This window comes from Lagenorhynchus albirostris, chromosome 1 (genome assembly GCF_949774975.1).
Source record: "Lagenorhynchus albirostris chromosome 1, mLagAlb1.1, whole genome shotgun sequence".
Classification (NCBI taxonomy): Eukaryota; Metazoa; Chordata; class Mammalia; order Artiodactyla; family Delphinidae; genus Lagenorhynchus; species Lagenorhynchus albirostris.
Window position 1 is genome coordinate 178,386,973 of NC_083095.1, and position 16,684 is coordinate 178,403,656.

At 42.3% G+C, this 16,684-nt stretch overlaps 1 protein-coding gene and 1 pseudogene across 1 annotated transcript in view; one reads left to right on the forward strand and one right to left on the reverse strand.

Moving 5' to 3' along the window:
- The window catches only part of LOC132528802 (WAS/WASL-interacting protein family member 3-like), a 227,781-nt gene that overhangs the window by 120,106 nt on the left and 90,991 nt on the right, over positions 1-16,684 (reverse strand). The window lies entirely within an intron of this gene.
- Positions 15,100-16,663, forward strand: LOC132504163 (elongation factor 1-alpha 1-like; annotated as a pseudogene).

A 16,684-nucleotide genomic window follows, 5' to 3' on the forward strand; every position in this document is an offset into this window, starting at 1 on the left:
CCACTTCCGCTAAAGATTTAAATCTGACATAAGTAGTTATCTTTCCCGAATGTAGTACAATTTGTATCTTAGAAAGAGTCTGAGATTATAGCTCAGCAGTCCCCTTTCCTCACCACATACTACATCACCCTTCTGTCTGATGCTTCACATCCAACAGATGGTGGAGCCATTTTTTATGCTTTTCTTCTTTCAATAAAATGAAGCAACACCAACCAGTTGTCAATCTACAAAAAGACAGCACTTGACATCGACTAATTTAGAAGCAGCCTTGTCAGAATTTTGAAAGCCTGCAATCATAAAAATCCAAGATCTCCAAGTGTGCTTTCTATGCACAATGAACAAGATAATTATCTCCTTTCCTTGAATACTTAACTTTCCCATTTAGGAGGGACAATTGCTAGATATCATTCTCCAAAATTTAATTTTCTCTTTAACAAAATAACGTGCATGTGACTTATATCTGTGCATATAGACACACATACATGATTAAAGGAATTATGAATTTATTTATAAACTAGATTTTCTTTTTACTCAAAAAGAATTGTAGATGGGAATACTGTACATGGAACTATTTTAATATCATTGCTTTTCCTATGGAGAGGGTTGCAAGTATTGTAACTGTCACTCCTCAGTAAAATACCTGCCAAGCCAGAACACTGAGGTCTCTCAAACCTTCATTCTTTCAGCAAGTTATGATTAGGTATCTAATAACAATGTTGTTATATTTATTCAACACAGATGCATCAGGCTATGTAACCATATATATATATATATATATATACACACACATATATATATGATATATTTGCTTTCTATTATCACCTATCAAATATCATAAAATAAAAATAGCTGTCAAAGTTCAAGGTGGGAGGAAAGAATTGTAAAGTGAGTTATATGCACTCAACCCACTAGTCTATATCCACAACGTAAGTACCACTACCTGAAGCTCCTTTCTACAGAACTGCTTTAAAACAAAGTAGGAAATGTCTTTAAACAGAAAGCTAAGGTTGGATAATATGATTGCTGACCAATGTGCCCTAAATAATGCTGCATGGAATATAGATCCCATGGGGTGTTAAAAAATTGTTGTTCAATATAAAGGGGGGGAGGGTACTCTGTCATCAAATACATTTGGATGACAAAGTTAAACAGGATCTTTACTGTAGGACTGCTCAGATTTGGCCCTTGCTGGCCAGGAACATCTCACACAGTTGGTGCTCCTCAGATCAAATCCTGAGAAATGCTCATTTACGCAGCACTGTAGCCTAAGTATGTAGATTGGAAAGGATAGTTTAAAAGAATAGAAAATAAATTCACATAACTGTCCACAAATGCTTTCCTCAGCACTGAGATTTCCAGCTGGATACATTTGCTTTTGATTTTCTTTGAACGTGTTCTGCCTGATGGCTGGTTGGCCAACACCAAACCACCCTTTCAGGCCCTGTTCAAATGCCCCTGTTCCATAAACCCTTCTCTGATCTCCCAGCCGCACACTCAAAGCAGCTCTTGTGCAACTCACTTATGACACCCATTGTATTGGCATTTGTATACATCCCATCATCCCTAACTGCCTGTATGCTTCCTGGGGGGAGGAGAGGAACTTGCAAAAACTATTGAATGAAAAAATGAGTGGCTAAAAGACTGATTAACTGAAAGAATGATACAGTAAACAGCTCACTGGAAATGGTAGAAATAAAAAGGTATAACTGACCCAAAATAGACATCCTCAGAAGAATGTTAATTATAGAATACTTTGCTAAAATGGAAATTAAGCTTTTCTCTTCCAATATATCTGGATTCCTAAAGGCTTCGATAAATTGTTAAAATTAAAACTGTATCTTTAAAATTCTTTAAAATTATTACTTTTACCCTGCACCACTTGTTTAAAGTCAGTAACCTTCTTTATGGTTTCTGAATTGTAGGCAATACTACAGTAAATTAACAGAATCCAAAACTTTACACTCAGAGATTAAGTCTGACCGCTCAAGTATTGAACAAATCATAATTCGTAGGAAAATTCAATTTACACATTTAAAGAAACGTGCTTGTCTTCTTTCAGGTGTCAAATCCCAGTCTTGCAGCACTGACTGCTGAAAACTGAAAACCCACCCCAAAATGCTATTAACGTCGGTCCTCACAAACCCAGAAGACACCAAAAACCACTGTGAATGTCCAACTTCTTAAAAAAATAAATCCTCTTTGGCCAAGAAATAAAGGTAGACATGTGACTTCCCATTTGCTTCCTGCTTTTAAAATTTGGGGATTCTTTAGTGCCAGGTTATTAACCTAATTTTAAGATTTTTATCATTTGCTACTTTATTTTAATAATTAAAGAGGAAATGTCCAACTTGGATGGGGAAAAAGTATACATACAGTTTTAATACATCTTTTATAGTTTTATATTTTCAAGGAAGCATGATTTACAGAATAAACATTTTATGCATATGTCTGTCAAGTGGCCTTTTCAGCCACACTAGAAGTTGATCACTAATGACATCCCAATAGTGAAAAGGCGGCAAATCTAAACTGTGGGGGAAAGGAGATCATAAATCTAGTCACTTTTACTCAGTACTGTCAGTTAAACATATATATACACATACACACACACACATACACACACACACACACACTTACGCCTTGCTGATTTACTCAGGAACAAAACTAAAAGATTGTTGCAAGTTACACACATTGACTATGGTCATGAACGAAGTGATGACTGAGACATCCCTTGTCAAAATGTCTGTCGATACTCGAACGAATCATGTCGTTATCTGGGAGCTCTAGGCCCAAAGACGGTGTCCAGTCAGGCACTTGATAAGAAGAATAGGACAGAAAGCAATAAAAATATCTATCGGACTTTGCAATGTTCTAGTTATTTCAAAAGAAGGCTCTATCAATGATAAACTCACATTTCTCCTAAGCTCATTCAATAACAGATCCCTTTGTATTTAATACCTTCCCAAATGAAGTTATAAAAAGAACTGTTTTTTTAATATAATCTTCTTCGTCCCCAAAATAAATTAAGATTCAGATAAAGTAACTATTGGCTAAATACATAGTGGGACCAAACAATCTACTGGACTTCTATGGAAATCTGGTCCCTAAAATAATCTAAGCAACTACTGTATGAATCAGAAGAGATGAGTCTTAATTCTCTGTGACCTTGACCAAGTCACTTCATCTCAAGAGGCTCCTTTCCTCATATTGTAAAGAGAGATTGTAATACCTTTCCCACATGCTTGAAGGATGTTGTCAAAGGCCATCAACTGAAATAAATCATGAAAGGATATATAAATTTCAAGGATTATTTACTTTGCCAAGAGGGCCGCTTTTATCCCACAATGATGCTGTCATATAGCTTATAAGCTTCCTTTCTTTGTGGGGCATGCAAGCACCACAGAATATTTATACCACCGATACATCCAGAATCTGCTCAACAAAAGACTTCTGTATGTCACAATACCAACACATTTCAATGCAAAGTGAGCAGCTTTCCAAGATAAAAATTTCCGCCGTGGCAACTCCACCAAGAGGAACAACCTACGCTGAATTCTTACAGCATTCCTTGTCATTTGCACGGGCTCTTTCAATCTTGTCTTTCCCTCACACACTGTTCTGAAAGAGTTGGTATCCCATCAGTCACTGTGACAGTCCCACATTACAGATCAATGTAATTTGTTTATTGACTTCTGAATACCAAATTCCTCCGAGGAAAGTCACAGATCCACAACATGCTGGGAAAATATGGCTGGAAAACATGTAAATACAGACGTGCCCTGACAGCTCCTGATGGCTGCCACTCAGAATATCTCCCAGAGTACACTGCTTCCTTTAGGGGCCACTCTACTCTTAAACATGATAAATGTCTTCCTGCAGGGATGGGGAGCGGGGAAGGGAACAGACAACCAAAGTCGAACAACAGACTTCGTGGCCCGTGAGTTCTGAAAACACCACAGTGGTAAAGATGTAAATGGCTGCTGTGTCAGTCAGGTCTCCAGAACAAAAGACCCAGTAGGATGTACATACATATGAACAGAAAGAGAGAAGGATTTTAAGGAACTGGCTCACGTGGTTGCAGGGGCAGGCAAATCCGAAATCTAAGGCCAATCCAGCAGCAAGTGCTGAATATTGCAGCTGGAGTCTGAAGGCAGTGTGGAGGCAGAATTCCTCCTTCTCTGGGAGATTCCTTACGTGGGGAACTCGGTCACCAACTGATTGTCACCGATTAGGCACCTGCACACGGAAGCTCTTGGTACCTAGGGCTAAGTCTGTAGAGATGCTTGAACCAAGATCAAACGGCATTGTCTTGACAGAGTACAGATAATCCAGTAACACCACCGACAGGCAGGAACAGCAGCTTCATTCCAGACCTGGGACTGGGGGCTTACAGAATGGGTCCTCTCTAGCCCACTGTCCGTGGAAGTGCCACCTCCTTGCATCCGATGAGGGCTGGAGCCACAGCTAAATGTGGCGGCACGGGCACTACGTGTAGAGAGGAAAGGCCCAACACCCATCTGCCCTGGCCCAGCCCTCTGATGACCAAAGTCAAGGACCTGGGGTCACCACAAAGAATTCACTGACAACGTTCTTCACCCCCCACCATCCTGACCACGTACAATACAAGATTCGTAGTTTGGAGACTCCAGAGAAGGGAAAAAAAGAGGATCAAGTGTTATGCTAACTTCTTGGTTATAATCCCATCTCCCACTTTTTTTAAACAGTGGCCATCCTTCTAGGTTGGCCTAGAAGCACTCACATACACTCACGAAAGTCTTAAAGGAAATACGCAAAAATATTAGCAATGATTGTTTCTGGATGATGGGAATTTCAGGTCGTTTTTTCTTCTTTATTTGTTTAAATGCTTAAAACATTTATAATGAGCATTAATAGTTGCGGGACAGACAGTAGAGATGTTTTCGCTTTTCAGTTATAAAAATAAAGCGAATCCCTTGGAATCTCTGTAAACCTCATCCAATGGTCTCTTACTATAACAATTTCCGAGGAAGTATGCGCATTTACTTAGCAGTTCATTTTTAAAGGTGTCCCTGAGACTTGAGCGAAACCAATATGAGGAGTTGTGTTGTAAGTATGACAAAGTAAAAATCAACAAATATGCCTAAACACTCAGGATATCAGGGCAAAATGAGCAAAACAGGAAAAAAAAATTTTTTTCTAAAATACTTTTTTCAAAAGAGTTTCTAACCAACTTGTGATAAGATAATGCTGTGGCTAATGAGCTAGAAACAGTACAAAGGTGGGTTTTGACCCCCTGATATTTTCTCTTTTTTATGCTGATTTTGGTTTTCTGTTTGTTTTTATTGTTATTACTATTAACAAGAAAAACAGAAAGTTCCCGTTAAGGTTGAGTCAGGTCAGATATGTTTAGTGACTGTATTTCCTGAAAAAATATTTACAATTTTGAGGACTGGTAAGAACTCTCTGAGACCTCAAGAGACATTAGAAAAAGGGCGATGTTCAGCTAGCAACAATTTTTAAAATCTTCTAATTCACATACGGAAAGGAAGTAGGGCTACGATGGGGATGGGGGTCTGGTGTTAAAGTGACAACTCTTTTAACTTTGGTGTCAATGCTGTATTTACACACAAAGGTTAGGGCACACAGCGGTCCTGTGACATATATAAAAAGCCACTCCCCTGCTTCACTAGCTTAAGGTAACCGTCATTCATCTAACTGCATCCTGGCTTTCCCGCCCTCCAAGCTCTACCACTTGGGCGTGTTACTTAACCTCTCTGTGTCTCAGTTTCCTTCAGTAAGCACCTCACGGAGTTGTTATAAGGATGACGTGAAGTAATATTTATAAAGTGCTTCAAACGGGTCTGGCACACAGTAAGTGGTTTGTGTTCAGTAAACTGACATTTACACAACTGCTTGCACCACCCAACTCTATGACAAGCCCATAGTCCAAATGCTCCACCCAAAGTAGCCCCCGAAGTAGCCACAATTCCTACAAGAGAATTCAGGGGGCTCCCGCATGAAAATGAAACTACCCAAAAGGCCTCGAAGCAGATGCATCATGGTGACACACACGTTAGAATCAGCCAGAGTAGCTTGGCTACGGGCTGCCCTGCGGCTACACAGACAAATGCTTTGTTTGTCCTGAGGCTTAGTTGTCTCCGGGTGATTCATCACAATGCAGACCAATGAACCATGTTCAAAATGTCCTGCATTAGCACTGGAGCTGAGTTAGATGGGAAGCAGAGAGAAACTTGTATTCACTGAGCTTTGACATCGGCTAGACAGTGTGTAAGACATCTCCACATCATGATGTAAGGATGACTATCTGTTCCTCACAGTAGAGAACATTCTGCCATCATGAAGCTAGTGAGCGGTGGGGCCAGCTCGCTCCAGGATGCCTGACTGCAGTCCGGACTTTCTCCTACACAGTGCTCCCTCTTGTTCATAAAAACTAGTATAGAATACTTCAGAGAGGAGGGGGAAATTTACTCCATTCTTGAATCCAGTATTTCCCAAATTTGTGAAAGTTTCAACGTTAAAAACTAGATATGCAAACAGGCCTATGGTGACTGTCCTTTGGCACTTTAAAAGCAGTAGGGAAAAAATCTGGAGCAACAGGAACTTGTATATGCTGCTGGTGGAAGAATAACTTAGTACAACCACTTTGCAGAACAAAGTGGCATCACACTCAGAAATGCTGGAAATGCACAGAGACCCAGCAATTCCATTCCTAGGTACATCCTCTAGACTCAGAACTCTTTCACGTTTACACCCACACTGTCTATCAAAAAACTGGATACACTGTACACTGAAATACTACACAACAGTGAAAATCACAGCAGCAGGATTCAATCCCGAAAGCATAATATTGAGTGAAATACAGCAAGTCAGGAGAGTACACAGTTTTATTCTAGTAGTATATAGTTCAAAAAGATATAAAATCAAGAAATATATTGTTTATGGAATCATTCACATGCAGATTAACTACAAAAGAAAGCAAGGAAATTACAAACAAAAATTTAGGACTGCAGTTACTTGAGTGGGAGAGGAATATGGTCAAGGAGGGTGTTATGGACTGAATGTTTAGGTTACCCCAAAATTCACATCCTGAAATCCTAATCTCCAATGTGACAGCAATAGGAGGTGGGGGACGTTGGAAGGTGCTTAGGTCAGGAGCCCTCGTGAATGGGATTAGTGCCCTTATAAAAGAGGCCCCAGAGAGATCCCTCATCCCTTCTGCCATGTGAGGACACAGGGAGAAGGCAGCTATGAACCAGGAAGTGGGTCTCACCAGACACTGAACCTGCCAGTTCCTTGCTCTTGGACTTCCCAGACTCCAAACTGTGAGAAATAAATGTTTGTTGTTTAAGCCCCCCAGGATATGATATTTTTGTGATAGCAGCCAAATGGACTAAGACAGAGGGCTCCATGCAGTACTGGCCACCTCTTTCTTAAGCTCAGTAATTTGTATGCAGATGCTATTTTTATAATTCTTTAAAATGTGCATTTAATTTATAGTCTTTTGCATGTATAATGTATTTTCTAAAACAAAGCGTTGTTAAAATAAGCAGAAAAGACCAACTTTATTAACTGCTAAAAGCAAAACAGTCATACACACAACTAGCCACAAAATAAGGCAAAATAAAACGGAGAGATGGAGAGCTGACATTCCCTCAGTGTCTCTGTGCCAGGACCATGGCGGGGATTTTCACATAAAGGAATTCCATTTTAAGAAGCACAAAGGTAATATGAGGTCTCAAAGAAAAGAGAGATGACACCTAGGTGGGAGAACAATTTCCTGAAGAGCATTGCTTTTTGACTCTTGCTGTAAGACTGGGTAATGCTTTTGAGCAAGTAGCGACAGGGGGACTGGATCCCTAGGGTAGAGAAAACAACACTTCGAAAGAGGGCAGCAGAGGGACACTGGGCATGTCCAAGAAATGTCAAATAGTCCAATTTGGATCCTTGCCTTAGCTTATACATATAGCCAGAGATACAGTTTACTATGAACTGGTTCCCAAATCTGAGCTCTGTTAAAAGAGTCTGGATGATCCCAATAGCCTATTAACTCCCCAAGTCTGAGTTCCCAGTAAGACTCTATTAGAAATGCCTGTACTGTTAATTTATTCACAGTGTAATATGACACGAAAAGAATTTTAAAACTAGACTTGTTTCTCCAAATTTCTTCAGTAAATCAGATAGTCTTGAACATCAGTTTACTCCACTACCAAAGGGGAAATTTCTAACTTTAAATCTATGTCTACGGGAAGATACATCAACTAAAAACAGGACAAACATTTTTATAGCTATATATATATATATATATATGACTATAAAAGTAAAAGTTAGTTATAGTCATATATATATAACTAAAAACATTTTTAGGGCTTCCCTGGTGGCGCAGTGGTTGAGAGTCCGCCTGCCGATGCAGGGGACACGGGTTCGTGCCCCGGTCCAGGAAGATCCCACATGCCGCGGAGTGGCTGGGCCCGTGAGCCATGGCCGCTGAGCCTGCACGTCCGGAGCCTGTGCTCCGCAACGGGAGAGGCCACAGCAGCATGAGGCCCGCGTACTGCAAAAAAAAAACATTTTTATAGTCAACTGCAATCAGTTTTGTGTGTTTTCTCAGAAATATGACTAAGAACAGCTATTATCAAAATGAATAACATTCATTCTAGAGTCTGTGGGACCAGGCTACCAGTGCCACAGCCCATCAGCTCCTCCCATTCTGGTCAAGAGTCAGGGTTGGTCAAATACGTTACACTCACATCCTTTCATTCTGCCTGTGATCCTGACAGCAGCACACTCTCTCTGCTCCAGAAGAAACACGTATGATCCATTACTGCTCTTCTAGATTTTTGGAAGATGCTTTAGCTAAACATGGCATTCAACTAGTCTATCAGATAAAGTTTCACTGCAAGTTTTAAAGTAATCAAAAATAATTTCAAACACACACAGAATGGCTTCAATCACCTATAAAGATGTGGGTTTAAAATATGGATAAAGAGAAGGGGGAAAAGCTATCTACCATAACACTTCATATTTGAGAATCTACAAGCCAAAAACTTCTCCTTTGGAAACAACAAAGCATGCATTAAGTTTTTGGGGGTTTTTTTCGTAAGTTTTTAATTTTTTTTATTTATTTATTTTTTGCAGTACGTGAGCCTCTGCCTGCGTTGTTTTATAATGCTTTTTTTTTTTTAGTATTTCAGAATTTTCAGGCCATTCAGTCTCTATTTTTTTCGGCTGCATTGGGTCCTCGTTGCCGCGCACAGGTTTTCTCTAGTTGTGGTGAGCGGGGGCTACTCTTTCGTTGTGGTGCGCGGGCTTCTCATTGCAGTGGCTTCTCCTGTTGCGGAGCACCGGCTCTAGAGCGCAGGCTCAGTAGTTGTGGCACACGGGCTTAGTTGCTCTGCGGCATGTGGGATCTTCCTGGACCAGGGCTCGAACCCGTGTCCCCTGCATTGGCAGGCAGATTCTTAACCACTGGGCCACCAGGGAACCCCTATAATGCATCTTAAAGTAACTTCTTCTAAAAGAACCAACATTATTTTACGGCATGCTTATCAAATGCTACATTAAATACAAAATTATCTCAGTCCAAAACCTCAAACTAAACTTTCTTAAAACTTCACAAAGCTATTATAGTATCAGAGTTTCAGCTAAAGATTTACAATTTCGAGGAAACTTAACAACAGTTCAAACACCCTTTAAGTGATTGCCGAACTGTCAGTTTTTCTAGACCTGATTTGGTTCACTTCAGAACCAAGGATTTCCTTACCTATGTGTGTAAAACATTTGGACCAGGACTCAGATGCCCTGGGTTTTAGGCTTAGCTCCTATACTTGTACTTACAATTGGTAAGTATAGGAGACGAGCCTTAAACCCAGGACATCTGAACTTGGTCAAAGGCACTAAGCCTTGATTTTCTCTCCCAGTCTGCCTATATGTAGAGTGTTTATGAGGATAAAATAAAAGGATATAAAAGTAATTAAATATAAAATTATGAAATATTATTATTGATATAAGTTATTATAAAGTATTTAAAAGATCACATATTGGAAAAGCTCCACTATCACGTCCCCCCATTCACCATGCTTACCAGTGACCACCGCGCCCAGCAGTCACAGGTAAGCCGCCTCATCAGGCAGCCAGAGCACCTGTGCCTGCATCTATTGTTGCTCTTACCACGCTGGATGTGTTACAAATGCTGTTTGCTGGACTGTCAGCCCCACGAGACCCTGCACTCCTCAAATTCTGCATCTCCCGTGGTGGGCACAGACAGACACTCATCTGTGGGATGTTGACAAATGCCCCAAAGGGAAAAAGTTAACGTTTGACACTAGCATAAGCAGGATACAAAATCCCAGGGTACTAAAAGGTAAGTCTCATTCCAAATTCCCTCAGACACATTCAGAGAAACTAGGGAAATACTTTCTAGTACTGAAAGGTAACTCAAATCCTTTCTGACTCCTTCAAATGGGAAAGGGGGATAAATATCCTCTTGATAAATGGAAACCTCAGAGAGTATGGGACGTATAACCTTGCTAATCTCACAGTTTCCACCAAATAATGTGCAGTCAATATTCTCAAATTAATTTCAATAGGTAGTAATGCATAATTCTCTGTGCTGGCCAAACATCTGTTCACACCAAGTTATTTTACTAAAACTGAAGTCAATTGCTGCCTGCTTTGATTAAAACGCTCCGTTGTCTCAACTTTCTTCAGTCCTCTAACATTAGGAAAATGAAAGTGAACTTGCATTGATTCAAGAAAGAAAGTATGGCTCTCTTATTGGAAACTGTGTATTTTGGAATAAAAGCGAGTCAAAGAGCAATCACATTAAGGTGATAATACCAACCTTCAGCTACAATTTTGAGTGAACAAAATAAAACTGAACACTCCTCACACAAGCCAAACTGGGGTTTTCTTTGGAAAGTTTTAATGGAAGTCCTCGGTCATATTTTATGTTAACTCAATATACAAAAATTTGATAGAATAGCATTTGGGTATTAGGACATTAATCTGTCATACAGCATTTGAGTCCTGCCAAATACAAATATTTCAAGTCTCCATGACATGCTCTTCACTCTACTGGGGTCTGATGCAGGGTCATCTAAAAATAGCAGTTGGAGACACAGCCAGATCTCCCAGGCAATGCTGAAGAGGCACCTCTAAATGGCAGAAATGGTAGTTTAAAGAGACAGTACAGCTTATTAAGGCCCTGAGAGTAAAGCACAGTGGGAGAGCTACCATCTCCTATGGCTCAACTCCTTGTACATACTCTGTGGTCATATCCATCTGAACTCATTCTTCGCGCACATTAGGCAGTAATCATTATTCTAAACAAAAGGGGGATTTCATACTCAACTAATGGGGTAAAATACATCACAAGACATAGAATTTTATTTTACTTATTTTTGTGTGTGTGAGTGGTACGCGGGCCTCTCACTGTTGTGGCCTCTCCCGTTGCGGAGCACAGGCTCCGGATGCGCAGGCTCAGCGGCCATGGCTCACAGGCCCAGCCGCTCCGCGGCATGTGGGATCTTCCCGGACAGGGGCACGAACCCATGTCCCCTGCATCGGCAGGCGGACTCTCAAACCACTGCGCCACCAGGGAAGCCCAAGACATAGAATTTTAAAAGGTCCCAGAAATCAACTGGAACAGCGGGTCTCCAACTTGGAAGTGCATAAGAATCACCTGGCGGGCTTGTCGACACAGCCTTCCTCTGCGTGGCTATTACATTCCACGTCCTCTTGCCACCTCAAAGACATCGTTCTAGAAATTGTCCCCTTTTCTCTGTAATACTCCTCCTCTCTATTGAGTCATTCCACACTGGTATATAAGCATACTGCTACCTCTCCCACTGTTTTAAAATTTTTCCTTTGAACTCTGGTTTCTCCACTGCCACCACCTCATGCCTTATATGCAAAATGCCTCAAAAAGCTGTCTACACTTGCTTTCTCTAACTCCTCTGTTTCCATTCTCTCTTGAACTTCAATCCAATTCTCGCCCTCACCACTACACTGAAACCACTCATGGCAAGGACACCAATGACCCCCACATGGTCAAGCCAACGGTCAGTCCTCAGTCCCCATCTTGTTTGTTCCATCCCCAGCATCTGACTCAGTTTATCCATCCTTCCTGTCGGAAGCACATTCTTCACCTGGCTTCCAGAATACCACACTCTCCTGGTTCTCTTACCACCTCGCTGGCTGTTATGAATTGAATTGTGTCCCCCCAAAAAGATACGTTGAAGTCTTAACCCCCAGTACCTGAGAATGTAACCATGCTTGGAAATAGGGTCTTTGCAGATTTCCCATATATAACCAGGTTAAGGTGAGGTCATTAGGGTGGGCCTTAATCCAACTCGACTGGTGTCCTTATGAAATGGGGAAATTTGGACGCACAGAGGCACAGAGGGAAGATGAAGTGAAGATACACGGGGAGAAGATAACCATGTGACTGGAGTGACGCATCTACAAGCCACTGAATACCACGTGTTGCCAGTAAACGCCAGAAGCTAGAAGAGGCAAGGAGGCACTCCCCCACTAGAGCCATCAGAGGTAGCACGGTCCTGCTAACACCCTGAATCAGACTTCTAGCCTCCAGAACTGTGAGACAATAAACTTCTGTGGTTTGAAGCCACTCAGGTTTTGGTGCTCTGTTCTGGCAGCTGTAGGAAACTAAGACACTGGCTAACCCTCCTTAGCATGTACGGCTGGTTCTCAACTGCCTAACCTTGGGGTGGCCTAGGGCTCAGTCACTGTACTTCTTTACTTTCCTGTATATACCCACACCGACTAGATCTCAACCAGTCTCACGGCTTTAAATACCTTCTCTGTGCTGACTCCAGCCCAGACTTGTCTCCTGATCTCCAGGCTCATGGATCCACCTACCTTCTTCACATATCTTGGATGTCGGGTAGACATCTCAAACCTAACCAGTCCCACACCAAACTCCTGATTCTCCCCAGAACACCCGTGCCTCCTTGGGCCTCTCCCGTTTCCGTAAATTACTACTCACTGACCAATTTCTCAGACAAAAAAAAAAAAAAGGGATATTTATCTCCTTGTATTTTCTTTTTTTTTAATTTATTTATTTTTATCGTTGGCTGCATTGGGTCTTTGTTGCTGCGCACGGGCTTTTCTCTTGTTGTGGCAAGCGGGGGCTACTCTTCATTGTGGTACGCGGGCTTCTCATTGCAGTGGCTTCTCTTGTTGCAGAGCACAGGCTCTAGGCATGCAGGCTTCAGTAGTTGTGGCACGTGGGCTCAGTAGTTGTGGCACGTGCACTCAGTAGTTGTGGAGCATGGGCTTCATTGCTCCGCGGCATGTGGGATCTTCCCGGACCAGGGCTCGAACCCGTGTCCCCTGCATTGGTAGGCAGATTCTTAACCACTGCGCCACCAGGGAAGCCCTATCTCCTTGTATTTTCTATAACCCACACCCCAAAGGTAAATCCTGGTGGCTCCACCTCCAAAATATATTCTGAACATGACCTCTTCCGATCTCTTCCACTATCACTACCATGGCACAAACCCCATCGTTTCCCACCTGGATAACTGCCCCTGACACCTGATGGGGCTCCCTGCATCCACCCCTGCCTCCTACAGTTTATTCTCAACAGAGCGACCAGACAGGACTTGTAAAACATAAATCAGACACCATCACTCTTTTCTTCTCGGTTAGTGGAAGTCAAAATTCTTAAAATCTTCTAAAAGAATTTTCTGTTTCCTGCTTCTTGCAAGCCCCACCTCCTTTGCCCTGTACTCTCTCCATTCATTGTTCTTACTTTTTCCAACACACCACCGTGCTTCCACCTTCTATCTTTATACTTGCTCTTTCCTCGAACATCACAGCTCCCACTCTCACTTCCATCAGGTCTGCTCAAATATCCCCTCATTGGAGACCATCTCTGATTATCCAGCATAAAATAGGAACCCACCCCTCAACCCAGCATTCTCTTTCCCTGCATTACTGTTTCCACAGCATCAAGCACCAAGTGATTTGTGAGCTATTAACCATTTCTTAAAATCTGTGTCCTTTCACTAGAATGAAGTTCCATGAGAGCAAGGGAACTGCTATATCCCCAGCTCCTAAACTGGGCCTTGTACTTGGTAGGCACTTAATACATGTGTTTTGAGTGAATGAAGAAATTTTAAAAAGGAGGTAGAAATCCCTAACATGAGGTGACATTTGTTTTTACGTAAATAGCTTTTTCACAAGTTCATCTACCTACATTTCTCCAAAGTTGGCACAAGCACAGCTCAGTCTCAGCCTTGCAAACATTGTGGCCATAAAAAAATAATAAAATAATCAGAGATCCTAGGAAGAAGTAAAACTCTTCAGATTTACCCCCCAGAAAGTATGCTAATATCATTCTTCCTTTAAATGATGTTTTTGCCCCTAAAGATGGGTGTGTCCTCCTCGGCCTCACAGTCCCTCGGGATTGAGCCACCTACTTGGCATCAGCTTCTCCTCTGCAGAAGTTGTACCTGGGTCGGCTCTACAGATAATAATCTGTAAATTATCACAGTTTACGTGCACCTAAGTTACAGACGCAATCACATAGCCATATGAATCAAGTGTCTGCTTATGCAGGATGAAATGACCATCCCAAAATGTACTTTCCCAACATGCAAAATGCAAGCCCAATGAAAAGAGCCAAGATGTAAAATGAGAATACTGAAGCAGTCAGTGATGAAGACGCGGATCGCGTTCTCTATGTACACAGCAGCTGCATCATTTGTGAGGTTTAATTTTATCAGACTGACTTCTATTTCATGTGCCAAGTTTTTTTTTCCACTAGGATTTCAGCAGGTGCGATGTGACAAATCAATACAGCTAAATTCTTAGCCTCTGAACTAAGAAAACGCTCTATCACAACGTGTTAGGGTGAAAGACAGAAAAAGTTGGGGGAGGGGAAGCAAGAAAAGGCAATAAAGAGAAAGAAATGAGATTTTGAAAGGAATCTGGCTTTTTCGCAACGGGCTTGCCGCCAGGACACAGGTGTCAGGAAAACCACTGCTGAACCTAAGCAAAAATGGGAAAGGAGACATCAACATCGTTGTCATCGGACACGTAGATTCGGGGAAGTCTACCACTCCTGGCCATCTGATCTACAAATGTGGTGGGATTGATAAGAGAACCATTGAAAAGTTTAGAGAAGGAGGCTACCGAGATGGGAAAGGGCTCCTTCAAGTATGCCTGGGTCTTGGACAAACTGAAAGCTGAACTCGAGCGTGGTATCACCACTGATATCTCCCTATGGAAATTCGAGACCAGCAAGGACTATGTGACCACCACTGATGCCCCAGGACACAGAGGCTTCATCAAAAACATGATGACAGGCACATCCCGGGCTGACCGTGCTGTCCTGATGGCTGCTGCTGGCGTTGGTGAATTTGAAGCAGGTATTTCCGAGAATGGGCAGACCCGTGAGCATGCCCTTCTGGCCTACACTCTGGGTGTGAAACAACTAATTGTTGGAATCAACAAAATGGATTCCACCGAGCCACCCTACAGCCGGAAGAGACACGAGGAAACCGTTAAGGAAGTCAGCACCTCCATTCAGAAAACTGGCTACGACCCCGACACAGCAGCTTCTGTGCCTGTTTCTGGCCGGAATGGTGAAAACATGCTGGAGCCAAGAGCTAACATGCCGTGGTTCAAGGGATGGAGAGTCACCCGTAAGGATGGCAGTGCCAGTGGAACCACACTGCCTGAAGCTCTGGATGGCGTCCTGCCACCAACTCGCTCAACTGACAAGCCCTTGCGTTTGCCCCTCCAGGACGTCTACAAAATTGGTGGTATTGGTACTGTCCCTGTGGGTCGAGTGGAGACTGGTGTTCTCAAACCTGGCATGGTGGTCACCTTTGCTCCAGTCAACTGAAGTCTGTTGAAACGCACCAGGAAGCTTTGAGTGAAGCCCTTCCTGGGGACAACGTGGGCTTCCATGTCAAGAACGTGTCTGTCAAAGATGCTCATCGTGGCAATGTGGCTGGCGAGAGCAAAAATGACCCACCGATGGAAGCAGCTGGCTTCACAGCTCAGGTGGTTATCTTGAACCATCCAGGCCAAAGCAGTGCTGGCTATGCACCTGTGCCGGATTGTCACACAGCTCACGCTGCTTGCAAGTTTGCTGAGCTGAAGAGGATTGATCATTGTTCTGGGAAAAAGCTGGAAGATGAGCCCAAATTCTTGAAATCTGGTGATGCTGCCATCGTTGATACAGTTCCTGGCAAACCCATGTGTACTGAGAGGTTCTCTGACTATCCTCCTCTGGGCCGCTTTGCTGTTCGTGACATGAGACAGACGGTTGCTGTGAGTGTCATCAAAGCAGTGGACAAGGCAGCTGGAGCTGGCAAGGTCACCAAGTCTGCCCAGAAAGCTCAGAAGGCTAAATGAATATTATCCCCAACACCTGTCACCTCAGTCTTAATCAGTGGTGGAAGATCGGTCTCAGAACTGTTTGTCTCAATTGGCCATTTAAGTTTAATAGCAAAAGACTGGTTAATGATAACACTGCATCGTAAAACCTTCAGAAGGAAAGGAGAATGTGTTGTGGACCATTTGTTTTGTGTGTGGCAGTTTTAAGTTATTACTTTTTAAACTCAGTACTTTGCAATAGAAACAACTTGATCAAAAATCTGTCACAGAATTTGAGACTCATTAAAAAAGTTTAATGAGGGGGAAAAAAAAAAAG